Here is a 16,914-nt window from a genome sequence, read left to right as displayed (position 1 = left end):
AACTAACAGCGACACCCAGATAGTATGCTGTGGGCCTTGGGTGAGACTCTGAGATGTACTGGCTTCGAATGAGACTCAGCACATTCCCAGCTGTGGTGGCTACAGTGAAAGACTCCTTCTGCTTGAGAAGAGCAAAGAGAAATGTAAACAGGGCTTTGCTTTTCACCTTACATACAAGCTCAGCCACAGTGGGATAGAGCACCAAGCAGGTTCTTGGGGTCCCTAAGTTCAGGCCTAGGCTCTTAGGACAGCATTTACAGACCTGCCCTGGGCCACAGGGGAGCACACTGCCCTAAAGGGTGAGTCACAGACCTGGCAGGATTCACCAGAAGCTAAAGGAAGAGCCCTTGAACTTTAAGTAAACATTGGTGGTGGTCTAGCAGAATTCCCCATGGGTCGATGGTGCTGGTGGCTACTGGAAGAGGCTCCTTTAGCTGCAGAAAGGGGAGAGAAGAGTGGCATAAACTTTGTCTTGTGGTTTAAAGGCAGGATTACCCACAGTAGAGTAGAATGCCGGGTACATTTCTAAGGTTTTTTTTTAACTGCAATCCCTGGCTCCCAGATGTCCTCTCGGGACCTGCCTGGGGCCTGAGGGGAACTCACCACGCGGAAGGAAAAGACACAAACTTGACTGGATTCTCAACCTGCTTATTGTAGAGCCCGAGGGCCTGGAGTAAATGTAGGCAATAGCCAGATAGTGATCACAATGGGCCTTCAGTGAGACCCAGTGCTTCAGGTCTGACCCAGCACAGTCCCAGTAGTGGTGGCTACAGGGGAGCATATATCACCCCACTCCCAGCTCCAGGTGGCTCAGCACGAAGAGAAAGACTCTATTTGTTTAGGACAAAGTAAGGGAAAAGAACTAGAGTCTCGGCATGAGACTCTAGAATCCAGAGAATTCTTCCAGATCTTATCCAATACCACCAAGGTAATATCTGTAAAAGTCTGCAAAAACCACAGCATTATTGGGCTTGGGGCCCAAGATCTTTCAAATACCTGGAAAACCTTCCCAAGAAAGACAGGCACAAACAAGCCCAGACTGTGAAGACTACAATAAAAACCTATTCCTATGATTCCCAGACATCAGCAAACAACCACAAGCATCAAGACCATCCAGGAAAACATGGCCTCACCCAACTAAATAAGGCACCAAGAACCAATCCTGGAGGATCAGAGGTATGTGACCTCTCAGAAAGAGAATTAAAAATTAGAATTAAAAATAGTCGTATTCAGGAAACTAAAAAATCAAGATAATACAGAGAAGAAATTCAGAATTCTATCATATAAATTTAACATACACATTGAAATAATTTAAAAGAATAAAGCAGACGTACTAGAGTTGAAAAATTTTATTGACATATTGAAGAATGCATCAGAGTCTTTTAATAGCAGAATTGATCAAGCAGAAGAAAGGATTAGTAAGCTTCGGTACAGGCTATTTGAAAATATACAGTCAGAGGAGATAAAAGAAAAAAAGAATAAAAAATACCTTCAAGATATAGAAAATAGAAACTTGCCCTCAGAAGGGCAAATCTAAGGGTATTGGCCTTAAAGAGGAGGTAGAGAAAGAGATAGGGATAGAAAGTTTATTCAAAGGGATAATAACAGAGAATATTTCAAACCTAGAGAAAGATATCAACATTTAAGCACAAGAAGGTTGTAGAACACCAAGCAGATTTAACCTAAAGATGACTACTTCAAGGTGTTTGACAATCAAACTTCCAAAAGTCAAGGATAAAGAAAGGATTTTAATATTAGCAAGAGAAAAGAAACAAATAACATACAATGGAGCTCCTATACATCTGGCATCAGACTTTTCAGTGGAAACTTTATAGGTCAGAAGAGAGGCATAACACACTTAAAGTGCTGAAGGAAAAACCTTTTTACTCTAGAATAGTGTATCTGGCAAAAATATTCTTCAAGCATGAAGGAGAAATAAAGACTTTCCCAGGCAATCCAAAGCTGAGGGATGTAATCAACACCAGACCTGTTCTACCAGAAATGCGAAAGGGAGTCCGTCAATCTGAAAGAAAAGGATATTAACAAGCCATAAGAAATAATCTGGGTTGGGTGCAGTGGCTCACACCTGTAATCCCAGAACTTTGGAAGCCAAGGCAGGAAAATTATTTGAGCCCAGGAACTCAAGACCAGCTTGTGCAACATAGCAAGGCCCATCTCAACAAAAAATTAAAAAATTAGGCAGGTGTATTGGCACACATCTATAGTTTTAGTTAGTTGGGAGGCTGAGGCAGGAGGATCACTTGAGCCCAGGAAGGCATGGCTTCAGTGAGCCATGATCGAACCACATTCTAGCCTGTGTGACAGAGCAAGACTTTGTCTTGAAAAAAAAAAAAGAAAGAAAGAAAAGAAAGGCAATAATCTGAAGGTACAAAACTCACCGGTAGTAGTAAGCACACAGAAAAACATGGAATATTATAACACTGTAATTGTGGTATGTAACCTATTCTTCTCTTAAGTACAAAGACTAAATGATGGACCAGTCAAAGATAATTAACACAACTTTAAAAGGCATAGACAGTACAATAAGACATAAAGAGCAAAAGGATAAAAAGCAGAGAGATGAAGGAATTTAAAGTGTAGAGTTTTTATTATTTTTCTTTTTGTTTCTTTCTTTGTTTATGCAATTGGTGTTAAGTTGTCATCAATTTAAAATAATAGGTTACAAGATAGTATTGGCAAGTTTCATGGTAACCTCAAATCAAAAAACATACCATGGATACACAAAAAATAAAAAGCAAGAAATTAAACCATACCATCAGAGAAAATTACCTTCATTAAAACAAAGACAGGAAGGAAGGAAATAAGGAAGAGAAGATGACAAAACAAGTAGAAAACAAATAACAAAATGGCAGGAGTAAGTCCTTACTTACCAATAATAACATTGAATGTAAATGGCCAAATGAATAAAAAAACCAAGACCGAATGACCTATTGCCTAAAAGAAACACACTTCACCTATAAGGTTACACATAGACTGAAAATAAAGAGATGTAAAAAGATATTTCATGGCAATGGAAACCAATAAAGAGCAGGAGTAGTTATATTAGACAAAATAAAATAAGACAAAAAGAATAAGAAACAAAGAACACCATTATATAATCTAAATCAAACTCCCAAAGGTCTTCTATAATGATAAAGGAATCAATTCAACAACAGGATATAACAATTATAAGTATATATGCACCCAGCACAGGAATACCCAGATATATAAAGCAAATATTATTAGAGCTAAAGACAGATATAGACTTCAAGACAATAGTAGTTGGAGACTACAAACCCCACTTTCAGCATTGGACAGATTGTCCAGACAGAAAATTAACAAAGAAACATCAGCCTTAATCTGTGGTATAGGACAAATGAATGTAATAGACACTTAACAGAAACTTTCACACAACTGTAAGCTACACTTTCTTTTTCTCAGTGCATGGATCATTCTCCAGGATAGGCCATATGTTAGGTCACAAAATAAGCCATGAAATATTCAAAAAATTGAAATAACATCAAGCATATTCTCTGAACACAATAGAATAAGACTAGAAAGAAATAACAATAGGAATTTTAGAAATCATACAAACACACGGAAATTAAACAATAGGCTCCTGATGACCAATGGGTCAATGAATAAATTAAGAAGAAAATTGAAAAATGTCTTGAAATAAATGTTGATGGAAACACAACATACCATAACCTATGGGATACAGAAAAGCAATATTAAGAAGGAAATTTAGATCTCTAAGTGCCTATATTCAAAAAGAAGAAAAACTTCAAATAAAAAACCTAATGATGCATCTTAAAGAATTAGAAAATACTGGATAAAGAAAACGTAGCATATTTACACCATGGAATACTATGCAGCCATAAAAAAGGATAAGTTCATGTCCTTTGCAGGGACGTGGATTAATCTGGAAACCATCATTCTCAGCAAAGTGACACAAGAACAGAAAACCAAACACTGCATGTTCTCACTCATAAGTGAGTGTTGAACAGTGAGAACCTGGGACACAGGGAGGGGAACATCACAAACTGGGGCCTGTTCAGGGGTAGGGGGCTAGGGGAGGGATAGCAGGGGGTGGGGAGATTGGGGAGGGATAACATTGGGAGAAATACCTAATGTAGGTGATGGGAGGATGGAGGCAGCAAACCACCATGACATGTGTATACCTGTGTAACAATCCTGCAAGATCTGTACATGTACCCCAGAAATTAAAGTATAGTAAAAAAAAAAAAATTAAAAAAAGAATTGGAAAAGCAAGAGCAAACCAAACCCAAAATTAGTAGAAGAAATAATAAACATCAGAGCAAAAATAAATAAAATGAAATGAAGAAACTACAAAAGATCAATCAAAAAGTTGTGGATTTTTTTTTTTTTTTTTTTTTTTTTTTGAGACTGAGTTTCGCTCTCGTTACCCAGGCTGGAGTGCAATGGCGCGATCTTGGCTCACCGCAACCTCTGCCTCCTGGGCTCAGGCAATTCTCCTGCCTCAGCCTCCTAAGTAGCTGGGATTACAGGCACGTGCCACCATGCCCAGCTAGTGTTTTGTATTTTTAGTAGAGACAGGGTTTCACTATGTTGACCAAGATGGTCTCGATCTCTCGACCTCGTGATCCACCCGCCTCGGCCTCCCAAAGTGCTGGGATTACAGGCTTGAGCCACCGAGCCCGGCCAAGTTGTGGATTTTTTTTTGAAAAGATAAGTAAAATTGGCAAACCTTTAGCCTAAGAAAAAATGAGAGAATATCCAAATGAATAAAATCAGAGATGAAAAAGGAAACATTATAATTGATATCACAGAAATTCAAGGGATTGTTAGTGGCTACTATGAGTGATTATATGATAATAAATTGGAAAATCGAGAGGAAATGGATTAATTCCTAGGAACATAAAACCTACCAAGAATGAACAAGGAAGAAATCCAAAACCTGAACAAATCAATAACAAACAATGAGATTGAAGCCATAATAAAAATTTTCACAGTAAACAAAAGCCGAGGATCTCATAGCTTCACTGCTGAATTACTACCAAATATTTGAAGAGGAGCTAACATCAATTCTACTCAAACTATTTCAGAATAGAGTAGGGGCAGTACTCACAAACTCATTTCACAAGGCCAGTATTATCCTGATACCCAAATCAGAGAAACAGAGATTAAAAAAAAAAAAAAAAAAAAAAAAAAAAAAAAAAAAAAAAGAAAAGAAAAAGCTAGAGGCCAGTATCTATGATGAATATTAATACAAAAATTTGCAACAAAATACCAGCAAAATGAATTCAACAATAGATTTTTAAAGAGATTAATCATGACCAAGTGAGATTTATCTCAGAGATGCAAGCATGGATCAACATATGTGAATTAATCAATGTGATGCATCATATCAACAGAATGAATGATAAAAACCATACGATCATTTCAATTGGTGCTGAAAAGGCATTTGATATAATCAACATCCCTTCATGATAAAAGCTTTCAAAAATTGGGTATAGAAGAAACATACCTCAATGTAATAAAAGCCATATATGACAGATCCACAGCTAGTATCATCCTGGAACAAGAAAATGATGCCCACTTTCACCACTGTTATTGACCATAGTACTGTAAGTCTTAGCTAGAGCAATTAGAAAAGATAAAGAAATAAACAGCATCCAAATTGGAAAAAAAGAAATCAAATTATCCTTGTTTGCAGATATGATCTTATTTTTTTTATTTTTATTTTTTTTGAGACAGAGTTTCGCTCTTGTTACCCAGGCTGGAGTGCAATGGCACGATCTCGGCTCACCGCAACCTCCGCCTCCTGGGTTCAGGCAATTCTCCTGCCTCAGCCTCCCAAGTAGCTGGGATTACAGGCACGTGCCACCATGCCCAGCTATTTTTTTTGTATTTTTAGTAGAGACGGAGTTTCACCATGTTGACCGGGATGGTCTCGATCTCTCGACCTCGTGATCCACCCGCCTCGGCCTCCCAAAGTGCTGGGATTACAGGCTTGAGCCACCGCGCCCAGCCATGATCTTATATTTTTAAAAACCTAAAGACACCACCAAAAAACTACAATGACTGGTAAACAAATTAAGTAATCTTGTAGGATACAAAATAAACACACAAAAATCAGAAGCATTTCTGTATGCCAATAGTGAACAATCTGAAAAAGAAATAAAAAAGTAGCTGGGTGCGGTGGCTCATACCTGTAATCCTAGCACTTTGGGAGGCCAAGGCAGGTGGATCATTTGAGGCCAGGAGTTTGAGACCAGCCTGGCCAACATGGTGAAACCCCATCTCTACTAAGAATAGAAAAAATTGACTGGTGTGGTGGTGCATGTCTGTAATCCCAGCTACGCAGGAGGCTGAAGCAGGAGAATCACTTGGACCCAAGAGGCAGAGGTTGCAGTGAGCCGTGATTGCACCATTGCACTCCAGCCTGGGGGACAAGAGTGAAACTCCATCTCAAAAAAAAAAAAAAAAAAAAAAAAAAAGGAATCCCATTTACAATAGCCACAAATAAAATTAAATGCATGGGAATAAACTTAACCAAAAAAATGAAAGATCTCGAAAATGCAAACTCTAAAACACTGGTGAAAGAAATTAAAGTGGACACCAAAAAATGTAAAGATATTCCATGTACATGGATTGGAAGACTCAATCTTGTTAAAATGTCCACACTACTCAAAGCAATCTACAGAGTCCATGCCATCCCTATCAAAAAACCAATGACATTCTTCACAGAAATGGAAAGAACGATCCTAAAATTTAGATGGAATCACAAAAGACCCAGAATTAGCCAAAGCTATCCTGAGCAAAAATAAATGAATAAATAAAACTAGAGGAATCACATTACCTGACTTCAAATTGTACTACAGACCTATAGTAACCAAAACAGCATGGTACTGGCATAAAAGCAAACACATAGATCAATGAAACAGAATAGAGATCCCAGAAACAAATTCATACACTTATAATGAACTCATTTCTGACAAAGGTGAAAAGAACATACATGGGGAAAAAACAGTCTCTTTAATAAATGGTGTTGGGAAAATCGGATATCCATATGCAGAATAAAAATAGACCTCTATCTCTTGCCATATACAGAAATCAAATCAAAATGAATGAAAGACTTAACTCTAAGACCTCAAGCCATGAAACTACTACAAGAAAACACTGGGGAAATTCTCCAGGATATTGGCCTGGACAAAAATCTCCTGAATAATACCCCATAATCACCAGCAACCAAAGCAAAATTTTTGGACAAATGAGATTACATCAAGGTGAAAAATCTTCTGCACAGCAAAGGAAATAATCAAGAAAGGGAAGAGACAACCCACAGAATGGGAGAAAATATTCTGCAAACTATACATCTGACAAGGCATCAATAACCAGAATACATAAGAAGCTCAAACAACTCTATTGGAAAAAAAAAATCGAATAATCTGATTAAAAATAAGCAAAAGCTATTAACAGACATTTCTCAAAAAAGAACATAGAAATGGCAAACAGGCATATGAAAAGGCGCTCAACATTAGTGGTCATCAGAGAAGTGTAAATTAAAACTACAATATCTCCTCCTGGTCAAAATCACTTCTATTCAAAATATAGGCAATAAAAATGCTGATGAGGATGTGAAGAAAAGGGCATACTGGTACACTGTTGGTAGGAATGTAAATTAATACAACCGCTATAGGGAACAGTTTGGAAGTTCCTCAATAAACGAAAACTTGAGCTACCATACACTCTAGCAATCCCACTGTTTGGGTATATACCCCAAAGAAAGGAAATGTATGTATCAAATAGATATTTGCACTCGCATATTTATTACAGCATTGTTCACAATAGCCAAGATTTGGAAGCAACCTAAGTGTCCATCAATAGCTGAAATGGATAAAGAAAATGTGGTGCATATTCAAAATGGAGTACTATTCGGCCACAGAAGAGAATGAGAGTCTGTCATTTGCTACAACATGGAGGTACTGGATGTCATTTTGTTAAGTGAAATTAGCCAAGCACATTAAGACAAACTTCACATGTTCTTATTTATGAGATATAAAAATAAAAAACAATTGAATTCATGGAGATAGAGAATAGAAGAATGCTTACTAGAGGCTGCAGAGGGTAGTGGGGGAGGTGGGGAGTGGGGATGGTTAAAGAGTACAAAAAATAATTAGAAACAATGCTATTCTTTTTATACAAAGTATTTATTTTTATGCAAATATTTACCTACAAAATTTACAGAAAATAAAACAAAGCAGAATATATAGAATACCCTCTTCAGACTTCTTACAGCAGAGCTGTATCACTTATTTGTTTTACTACTGTGGTTCAAAGAATAAAATTTTATACATGTGAAAGCTAAGATGAACACATTTAAGTTAAAAGGAAATCTTGTTACAAAGTTTTTTATCCTGTTATTGAATTCTGGCTTTATGTTAAATGAAATTTAAAAGATTGCTGATGAAATAATTTAAACCTTTTAAAATCTTCTAATAAACAGGTAAAAGTCACCTCTAGTACTTTAATGGATTTATAGCAATCCTAATAGTGTAAGGTTTATTATAGTACACGTTGCTATTATGCATACATGACATGGCATTAACACTCTCTAAACAGTGAGAATTGTAGACTCTAGTTTGTGGCACTGCTCCCATGTTATTCTGGTGATGGCGTAGGATGATCAATTGCACTTGTGCAACACTAGCATCACAGCCTGTCTACCACAGCATAAAATCCAGTTACCTAAAACAATGACTATCAAATTCCCAGACAATACAATTTTTAAGCAGACTTGTATATTCACAAGCCTTTGGAGTATTTTTAAAATATTTTAAAAATACAAAGGATATTTAGCACTCAATGAAAACAATGAGCTGAAAAATATAATCACAATAGTTGCTGGAGTTCCAAATCTGGTTTAACAAAAAGTGTTTCTTAAAACACCTATAACTTCTTACAACATAAAGGAGAGGAGTTTTCCTCAGTCTAAGCTGAATCCAATGTTTTTCCTGCAGTGTGATTAAAAGCGTAAGAATGAAAGGTACACACAATAGCCAGTTTTAAAAAGCTGTGGGAGGCCGGGCGCGGTGGCTCAAGCCTGTAATCCCAGCACTTTGGGAGGCCGAGGCGGGTGGATCACGAGGTCAAGAGATCGAGACCATCCTGGTCAACATGGTGAAACCCCGTCTCTACTAAAGATACAAAAAAATTAGCTGGGCATGGTGGCACGTGCCTGTAATCCCAGCTACTCAGGAGGCTGAGGCAGGAGAATTGCTTGAACCCAGGAGGCGGAGGTTGCGGTGAGCCGAGATCGCGCCATTGCACTCCAGCCTGGGTAACAAGAGCGAAACTCCGTCTCAAAAAAAAAAAAAAAAAAAAAAAAAAAGCTGTGGGGATGGCAAGCAGATGTTCCTGAAATACTGGTGCAGGAGAACAAAGACCACAAAACATTTTCCTCTTTGTTTATCATTGGCATTAATTTGCTATTTACAGTAGTTTGCAAAAAATACATTATAAAAACTGAATGAGGTTCTGTTTTTAAGTTTAACTTCATAACATACATACATACATACTTCATCTACAAAAGGTTTTGCAGGATCTGAAGAACTAAAGTGACACTAATACTGAAACACAGGTAATAAAAGGTACCAAAGCACTGATAATGTGAGTCGTCATCATCAACATAATCTGGGTAAATATTGCACACTTCTTGTCAGTTGTTGCTATGACCTTAACATATCCAACTGCAAAAGGAATCCTTTATGGCTTTTTGCTGTGTCACTTATTCAAAGACAGTTTTAAGTCCAATAACAATGAATGAAGATTGTCATTGAACATGAGGCCTACATTTCAAAATTAGTTTTCCTGTATCATTACAAGAAGTATTGTATTCTGCTAATACCGTTTGACATTGAGCAGCTATAATCGATGGTGCAACTACTGTCTTGTGTATTCCAGCAAAGAACAAGCCTATTAGAGTGATACAGCTAATGGTGAAAAATGGATGATTCCATAATGAGGTGAAGAAGGACACCTTTTGTGTATCAGGATCTGTCAACCAGTTCCAGGTACCAGTAGCTGTACAGACAGATACCACTATAAGAAGCATTCTCCAATGTCCAGTAGCAGGTTGCAAAAAAATGAATATATTCAGTAATTCTTCTCTCAAAACCCTTGTGCTCTTCTGCCTGCTCCAGCAAGTTTATGTCAGGTGGCAGCTCAGGTCACCGCCACGGCCCTGTCCATCAGAAAGAATGTTATTCTTATTGATCTAGTATTTGATAGCAGACAGTGTGACTATAGTCAATAATAATTTGATTATGCATTTTAAAATAACTAAAAGAATATAATTGGATTGTTTCTATCATAACAGATTTAAGGTATGCATACCACATTTGCCATGATGTGATTATTATGTATTGCATGACTGTATCAATGTATCTATATACCCCATAAATAAATATATATATGTGTGTGTGTGTGTATATATATATATATATATATATATATATATATATAGCTGCTGTGTACTCAAACATTTAAGTGGACAAAAGACATAAACAGAGACTTCTGAAGAAAAGACATACACATAGCCAACAAGTGATTCAGGGCAGGCAAGACCCAAACTTGGGGTTTAGCCTGGGAGTGTTCTTGACTTAGCCCAGGAAGTAATTAAAGGGAAAGCCAGTGGTAAAAGTAAAAGTAGACAGCAACTTTTATTGAAGCAGCAGCATACACCAGCAGCAGAGGAACTGCTCCTTGTGGAGCAGGGCTACCCCATAGGCAATGTACCCAGAGTGGCAGCTCAGAGGCAACTCTGCAGTCATATTTATATTGACTTTTACTTATATGCAAATTAAGTGGTGGATTATGCAGAAATTTCTAGAAAGATGGTAGTAACTTCTGGGTCACTGGTCATTGCCATGGAAATGGGCAGTGACTTCCAGGTGTTGCCATGGCAATGATATACTGACATGGCAGATTGGTGGGCACGTCTCGTGGAAAGCTACTTCCACCCCATCACTGTTTTAGCTAGTCCTCAATTTGGTCCTGTGTCTGAGCCCCACCTCTGGAGTTAAGTCCTGCCTACTACCTCATTCCTCCCTCAGACACTAGATATTCATCCTTAATCTTAATGGTGCTGCAGAAGGGCGGAAGCCCATCTACTGTAACTGCTCCCGTCTGAGTTTATGGGAGTAAGCACTGCCTAGCACCAGATGACTAAAAAATCTCTGGACACCTGATGTAAGTGGCCCAAGTCAGTATGGCCTGGAGAGTGAAACCATCCTGCCTCAAGGCCCCTTAGATCAGAGGGATTGGTTGGAAGCCTTGTGCCAGCATTGTCTTTACCTAGAACTGTTTTAATCTAGAAGACACAACATTTGCTAAGAGGTTAAACAAGCAAGGGCCAAAAGAATAGTAAAAAGACAGCTATCCATGGTCCTAGGAGAGGTAAAAACCAGACTTGGAAAGATTTGGGAAGGCACTTCTGATAGTCTACCTTATACAGTGGGGTCAGTGCCCAGGTTGTATCTATGTAACCAGGTAGCTTGTCATAGACTTTTTTGAATGTAACTTCAACTTGTCCAGAGTTGTTAATATACGTGCAGCAGGTTTTATTAACTGCACATATTCCACTTTGTTCAGCTAGTAAATTATTCAATTATTCAGCCTATTATCAAGAACTACATTTGCAAAAGACTCCAGGGACTCTTGAATTACCTTTAATGCCTGACCTGTGTTGCCAGCTAAGATTTCAAGGGTTTATGTTAAGTTCTTTATGGTTGACTTATGGCAGGCATCCCCAAACTTTTTACACAGGGGGCCAATTCACTGTCCCTCAGACCGTTGGAGGGCCGCCACATACTGTGCTCTTCTCACTGACCACCAATGAAAGAGGTGCCCCTTCCTGAAGTGCGGCGGGGGGGCCGGATTAATGGTCTCAGGGGGCCACATGCAGCCCGCGGGCCGTAATTTGGGGACGCCTGACTTATGGTAAGCAAAGCTGCCCCAGGGTGCCACTAGTCCTATTGCTGCCCCGATTCCCACCAGAATGAATCCTATTGCTCATTTATTTCTGGTGTTTGGGGGTCCTATGCCATTATAGACTGTGGCCCCTGAAGGGGCAAGGGTGGCCAACATACTTTCACCTCTGTTCCAAGGAAAGCTACTTCTAAAAGAACAGCTGACTTCCTGGGGAGTCAGGAGTCATTATAGGATGTCCATTTTCTCCATTCATGGCCACAAAAAATGAGCCAAGTTGGGGCAAAAATAGAGACACTACGGGGTGTGATGTGAAGACATACTTGTTTCCCCTTTGCCTCTGCCATGATTGTAAGTTTCCAGAGGCCTCCCCAGCCATGCTTCCTGTACAGCCTGTGGAACTGTGAACCAATTAAACCTCTTTTCTTTATAAATTACTGAGTCTCAGGTAGGTCTCTATATCAATGTGAGAACAGACTAATACAGGTGGGTTGGCTGCCACATGGGGGTGGCATGGACCAGCCTGCTGGTCAGAATGGTGGGTCTCACATGAAACAGCAGCACTATGTCCACTTGCTTATCTGCACAGGTCTACCACCTGCCAGGGAAAATGATGGCTCCACAAAGAGCCTTTGGTTAGTGTTACAGCTCTGTAGTGTTAGCTGCTCTTTATTGTTACAGCTTTAGTGTCATAGCTCTTTCAGCTTCATCATCTCTCACCATCTCTCCATTTGCCTCAGCGACTGCCATCTCTTGTCATTGTCTCTTACCAATTACCACCTGTCAGCTGATCACTGATTGCCACCAACTCCGTTGTCTTGGGATCTCACCTCTCCATCGATTGCTGACATTTTCACTGTCTTTGTACCTTCGTTGGTTGCCAGATGATGCAGGACAGTTGAACCTCAAAACTGGAGCTTAGCCAGGGAAGGTTCTTGGCGAGCCAGTGGTGTTAGACAGCAACTTTTATAGAAGCGGCAGCATACAGGAGCAGCAAAGGTACTACTCCTTGTAGAGCAGGAATACCCCATAGGCAGTGTGTCCACAGTAGCAGTTCAGACACAGTTCTACAGTAATAGTTACACTCACTTTTAATTATATGCAAATTAAGGGGCAGATTATGCAGATATTTCTAGAAAAAGGGTGGTAACTTCCAGGTTTTGACATGGCACATTGGTAGGTCTCTCTTACGGAAAGCTACTTCCACGCTGTCCCTGTTTTGACTAGTCCTTAGTTTGGTCTGGTGTCTGACCCCGACTTCCAGAGTCAAGTCTCACCTCCTATCTCGTATACTTAGGATAACAGCCTCTAGTTCTATCCATGTAGCTGCAAAGGACATGAACTTCTCAAGATCACTAATCATTAGAGAAATGCAAATGAAAAACAATGAGATACCATCTCATACCAGTCAGAATAGCTATAATTTAAAAATCAAAAAATAACATGCTGGCAAGTTTGAGGAGAAAAGAGAACACTTACACTGCTGGTGGGATGTAAATTATTTCAGCCATTGTGGAAAGCAGTTTGGAGATTTTTCAAAGAACTTAAACAACACTACCATTCGACCCAGCCATCCCATTCCTGGATATATACCCAAAGGAATAGAAATCATTCTACCATAAAGACATATGTATGTGTATGCTTATCACAGCACTGTTCACAATACAAAGACATAGAATCAACCCAGGTGCTCATTAGAGGTGACTGGATAAAGAAAATGTGAGACATATATACTATGGAATACTATGCAGCCATAAAAAAGAAGTTTATGTCCTTTGCAGCAACATGGATAGAGCTAGAGGACATTATCCTAAGCAAATTAGTGCAGGAACAGAAAAATAAGTGATACATGTTTTCACTCACAAGTAGGAGCTAAACAATGAGTATACATGGACACGAAGAATGAAACAATAGACACCAGGGCCTACTTGAGGATGGAGTGTAGAAGGAGGATTGAAAAACTACCTTTTGGGTACTACACTCATTATCTGAGTAATGAAATAATCTGTACATCAAACCCTCACGACCTGCAATTTACCCATGTAACAAATGTACACATGTACCCCTTGAATCTAAAATAAAAGTTGGAAAGAAAAATAATTACTCCTCAGAGGATGGCAAGGATAGAATTTGTAGTCTATTATACAGTTCATAACAAGATATGCTTAGCAGAATCATCTGTGCATGTTTTTGAAAATACAGTACTTGAGTCCCTAGCAACAAAGATTCTGACACAGCAAGTCTAGGATGACATTTGTGTTTTAAAAACCATCTAAGGAAAGACACTCAAAGTAAATAAAATTCTCAGAGCTCCTACAGGAAGGTTTTTCTAATCTGAGTGAAATGAAAAAGAAAAAAAGACTACTGTTTCTTTCTACTCCAACTCCCCTCCACTTCTTGGTTATGTGATGGATGCCAGCATGTTGGAGAGCAAGCTAAGAGGGAAGTTGATTTGGAATTACATTTAGTTTGATTTTAGCTGGATAATTTACTCATGTGTTTCTTAATCTCATGTGTAATTAAGCAATTACCAGTGAGATTTCACAAGGTAGCAAGTGGAAACTCTAAGATTCAAACTAGTGTTGTCAGACTCTAATGATAATAAGCCTAACACTACATTCTCTTGTCTTTCATATGCTTAGGAAACCATTGAAAAATCTCAGGCCTCACTTTAAAAGCATGGGGGTCTATTATTGGGCTCCTGGCAGCATTTGATACTATTTCCTCCTTCCTACTTGATTTTTTTTAAGTATTAGTTCTCACTGCTGCCTAATAAGTACCATATGATTAATTAAAAATTGACTACTGGCCGTTTTTGTTTTGTTTTGTTTTGTTTTTCCACACTAACCATGCCTGTGGCTTTGCCCAATCACATCTACATTAGTTCTTATTAATTTCTTGAATGATTTGGCATGAAATACTGACACTGACTAAAATACATAAAACACAAAATATACTACTACAATGAGGACATTAACATTACACTGATTTGCATATGCCGTTGAGAATACTTAAGATTAGTATCTGCACAAGAAAACTCTAGATGTTCTGAAACCTTAAACCCATATAGAAAAGAAAATTGACAGAGGTTGACAGCAGTTTCCTCAAATTTGACAAATCTAAAAATTTACCCATCGCCAATGATAAGTTGTAAAGCTGAAACTTTTTTTTTATCAATAATAACTTTAAAATTGACCATGCCAAAGGAAAGATTGATCTTTTTCTTTCTAGAAAATATGTTATTATAAAAATGTCCTATGAAGAAAAGATCAAAATTTTTGTAGCCAAAAATTGTAGGGAAAAAAATCACTGTAAAGGTATGCCAGGCAATTAATTAAGACAATGTTAGGCCGGGCGCGGTGGCTCAAGCCTGTAATCCCAGCACTTTGGGAGGCCGAGGAGGGTGGATCACAAGGTCAGTAGATCGAGACCATCCTGGTCAATATGGTGAAACCCCGTCTCTACTAAAAATACAAAAAAGTAGCTGGGCATGGTGGCACGTGCCTGTAATCCAAGCTACTCAGGAGGCTGAGGCAGGAGAATTGCCTGAACCCAGGAGGCGGAGGTTGCGGTGAGCCGAGATCGTGCCATTGCACTCCAGCCTGGGTAACAAGAGCGAAACTCTGTCTCAAAAAAAAAAAAAAAAAAAAAAAAAGACAATGTTATTTTTCTGGAAATTTTTTTTTAAATATGTCAATTGTTCAATTTTGTAATTCGTGGTGATTTCTTTATAATAAGTAAATGTTAACTTTTGTACATAGTTGTTTGAAATGCCCATACTTTTTAAATATTCTTTTTCTTAGAGTTCTCCAAATTATAAATTTCAGTACCCGCAACCTGGATCTGTCCCTGAGGTGATAAGAACTAGGAACTTTTGAGTTGCAATTGGAAAGGGTTAATAGCGATGTGAAGGTGGTTGAGAATTGGGAAATATTGCAATTGTGGAAGTTGAATTAATATGATTTTTAAAGACCACATTATGACCATCTACTGAAATCTGAAAATAGAAGGTGTCCTCTGTACTGTGACCTCACAGTGTGAGGGATTATGTGACCTCAGTGTCTGACTTCATGGAAAAGCCTCACACACACATAGGGGCCCCTCATAAGGGGAGCCTCCAGCTGCTCTGTACATTTCAAACATCCAAAATAGTGGCTGCCTAGAGGATCTATATTTGTATTATCATTAAGCAGCAAAAACAGTTGGCTGGGTTATTTACCCACATGCACACTTGAATCTACCTCCTGCTTCCCAAATGAAAATAAATAGCTCTCTTCTATTTTCTAGTGATAAACAGGATGTAGGCTATTAGTAATAATAGTAACGTTAATAATAATAACTATAAGGAACAGAACATACAAATATTGAAAAGAATTGGTGAAAACCTCTCTCACTTTCATCCCCAGTCTCATTTCCTGAGCCCAATTTCAGCGTCTGGACAGAACTCCCAGGGAACTGGTAGACTTCAGGGTCTTGAGGGAGGGGAGGTGGAGAATGTAGAGACAGCAGAGGAAAAAAGAAGACAGGATCGATTAACTCTAAAAGGCTGATCCTTCCTGATAATCTGAGAAAGGTGAATAAACACTCCAGGAAGACGATACTCTTTCAGGTTTTCAAGTTGGGCTGGGGATGGGCAACCCGGCTCCTGCTGAGGCGCTGATGGGAGGGTTAATTAGGGATCTGAGCTCACTGCTAACACACAGGCCTCCACTGGAGAAAGGGGTGACGTGAATTAAAGTCAGTATGTAGCCTGAGTTCTCTTTTCATCCTGAGCAATATCTCCATATTGCCTTAGAGGCAGGCGGGAGCACTTCATGCCGCTAAACTAAAAAGGAGACTACTGTTGGTTGCGGATCTGAAAAGGTTTTAATGAGCAAAGGCTATTAGAAGGTGAAGGAGAAGATCATAGGGAGTCCAAGACTGCATTGCTTATGCCCCTTT

At 38.8% G+C, this 16,914-nt stretch overlaps 1 pseudogene; it reads right to left on the bottom strand.

Moving 5' to 3' along the window:
* Positions 1-9,817: 9,817 nt before the first annotated feature.
* On the bottom strand, positions 9,818-12,723 carry LOC120361837 (nuclear envelope phosphatase-regulatory subunit 1 pseudogene; annotated as a pseudogene).
* Between the last annotated feature and the right edge of the window lie 4,191 nt (positions 12,724-16,914).

This window comes from Saimiri boliviensis, chromosome X, assembly GCF_048565385.1.
Source record: "Saimiri boliviensis isolate mSaiBol1 chromosome X, mSaiBol1.pri, whole genome shotgun sequence".
NCBI lineage: Eukaryota > Metazoa > Chordata > Mammalia > Primates > Cebidae > Saimiri > Saimiri boliviensis.
The sequence above is the reverse complement of the archived record's forward strand: the minus strand, read 5'-3'. Positions and strand labels throughout refer to the sequence as shown.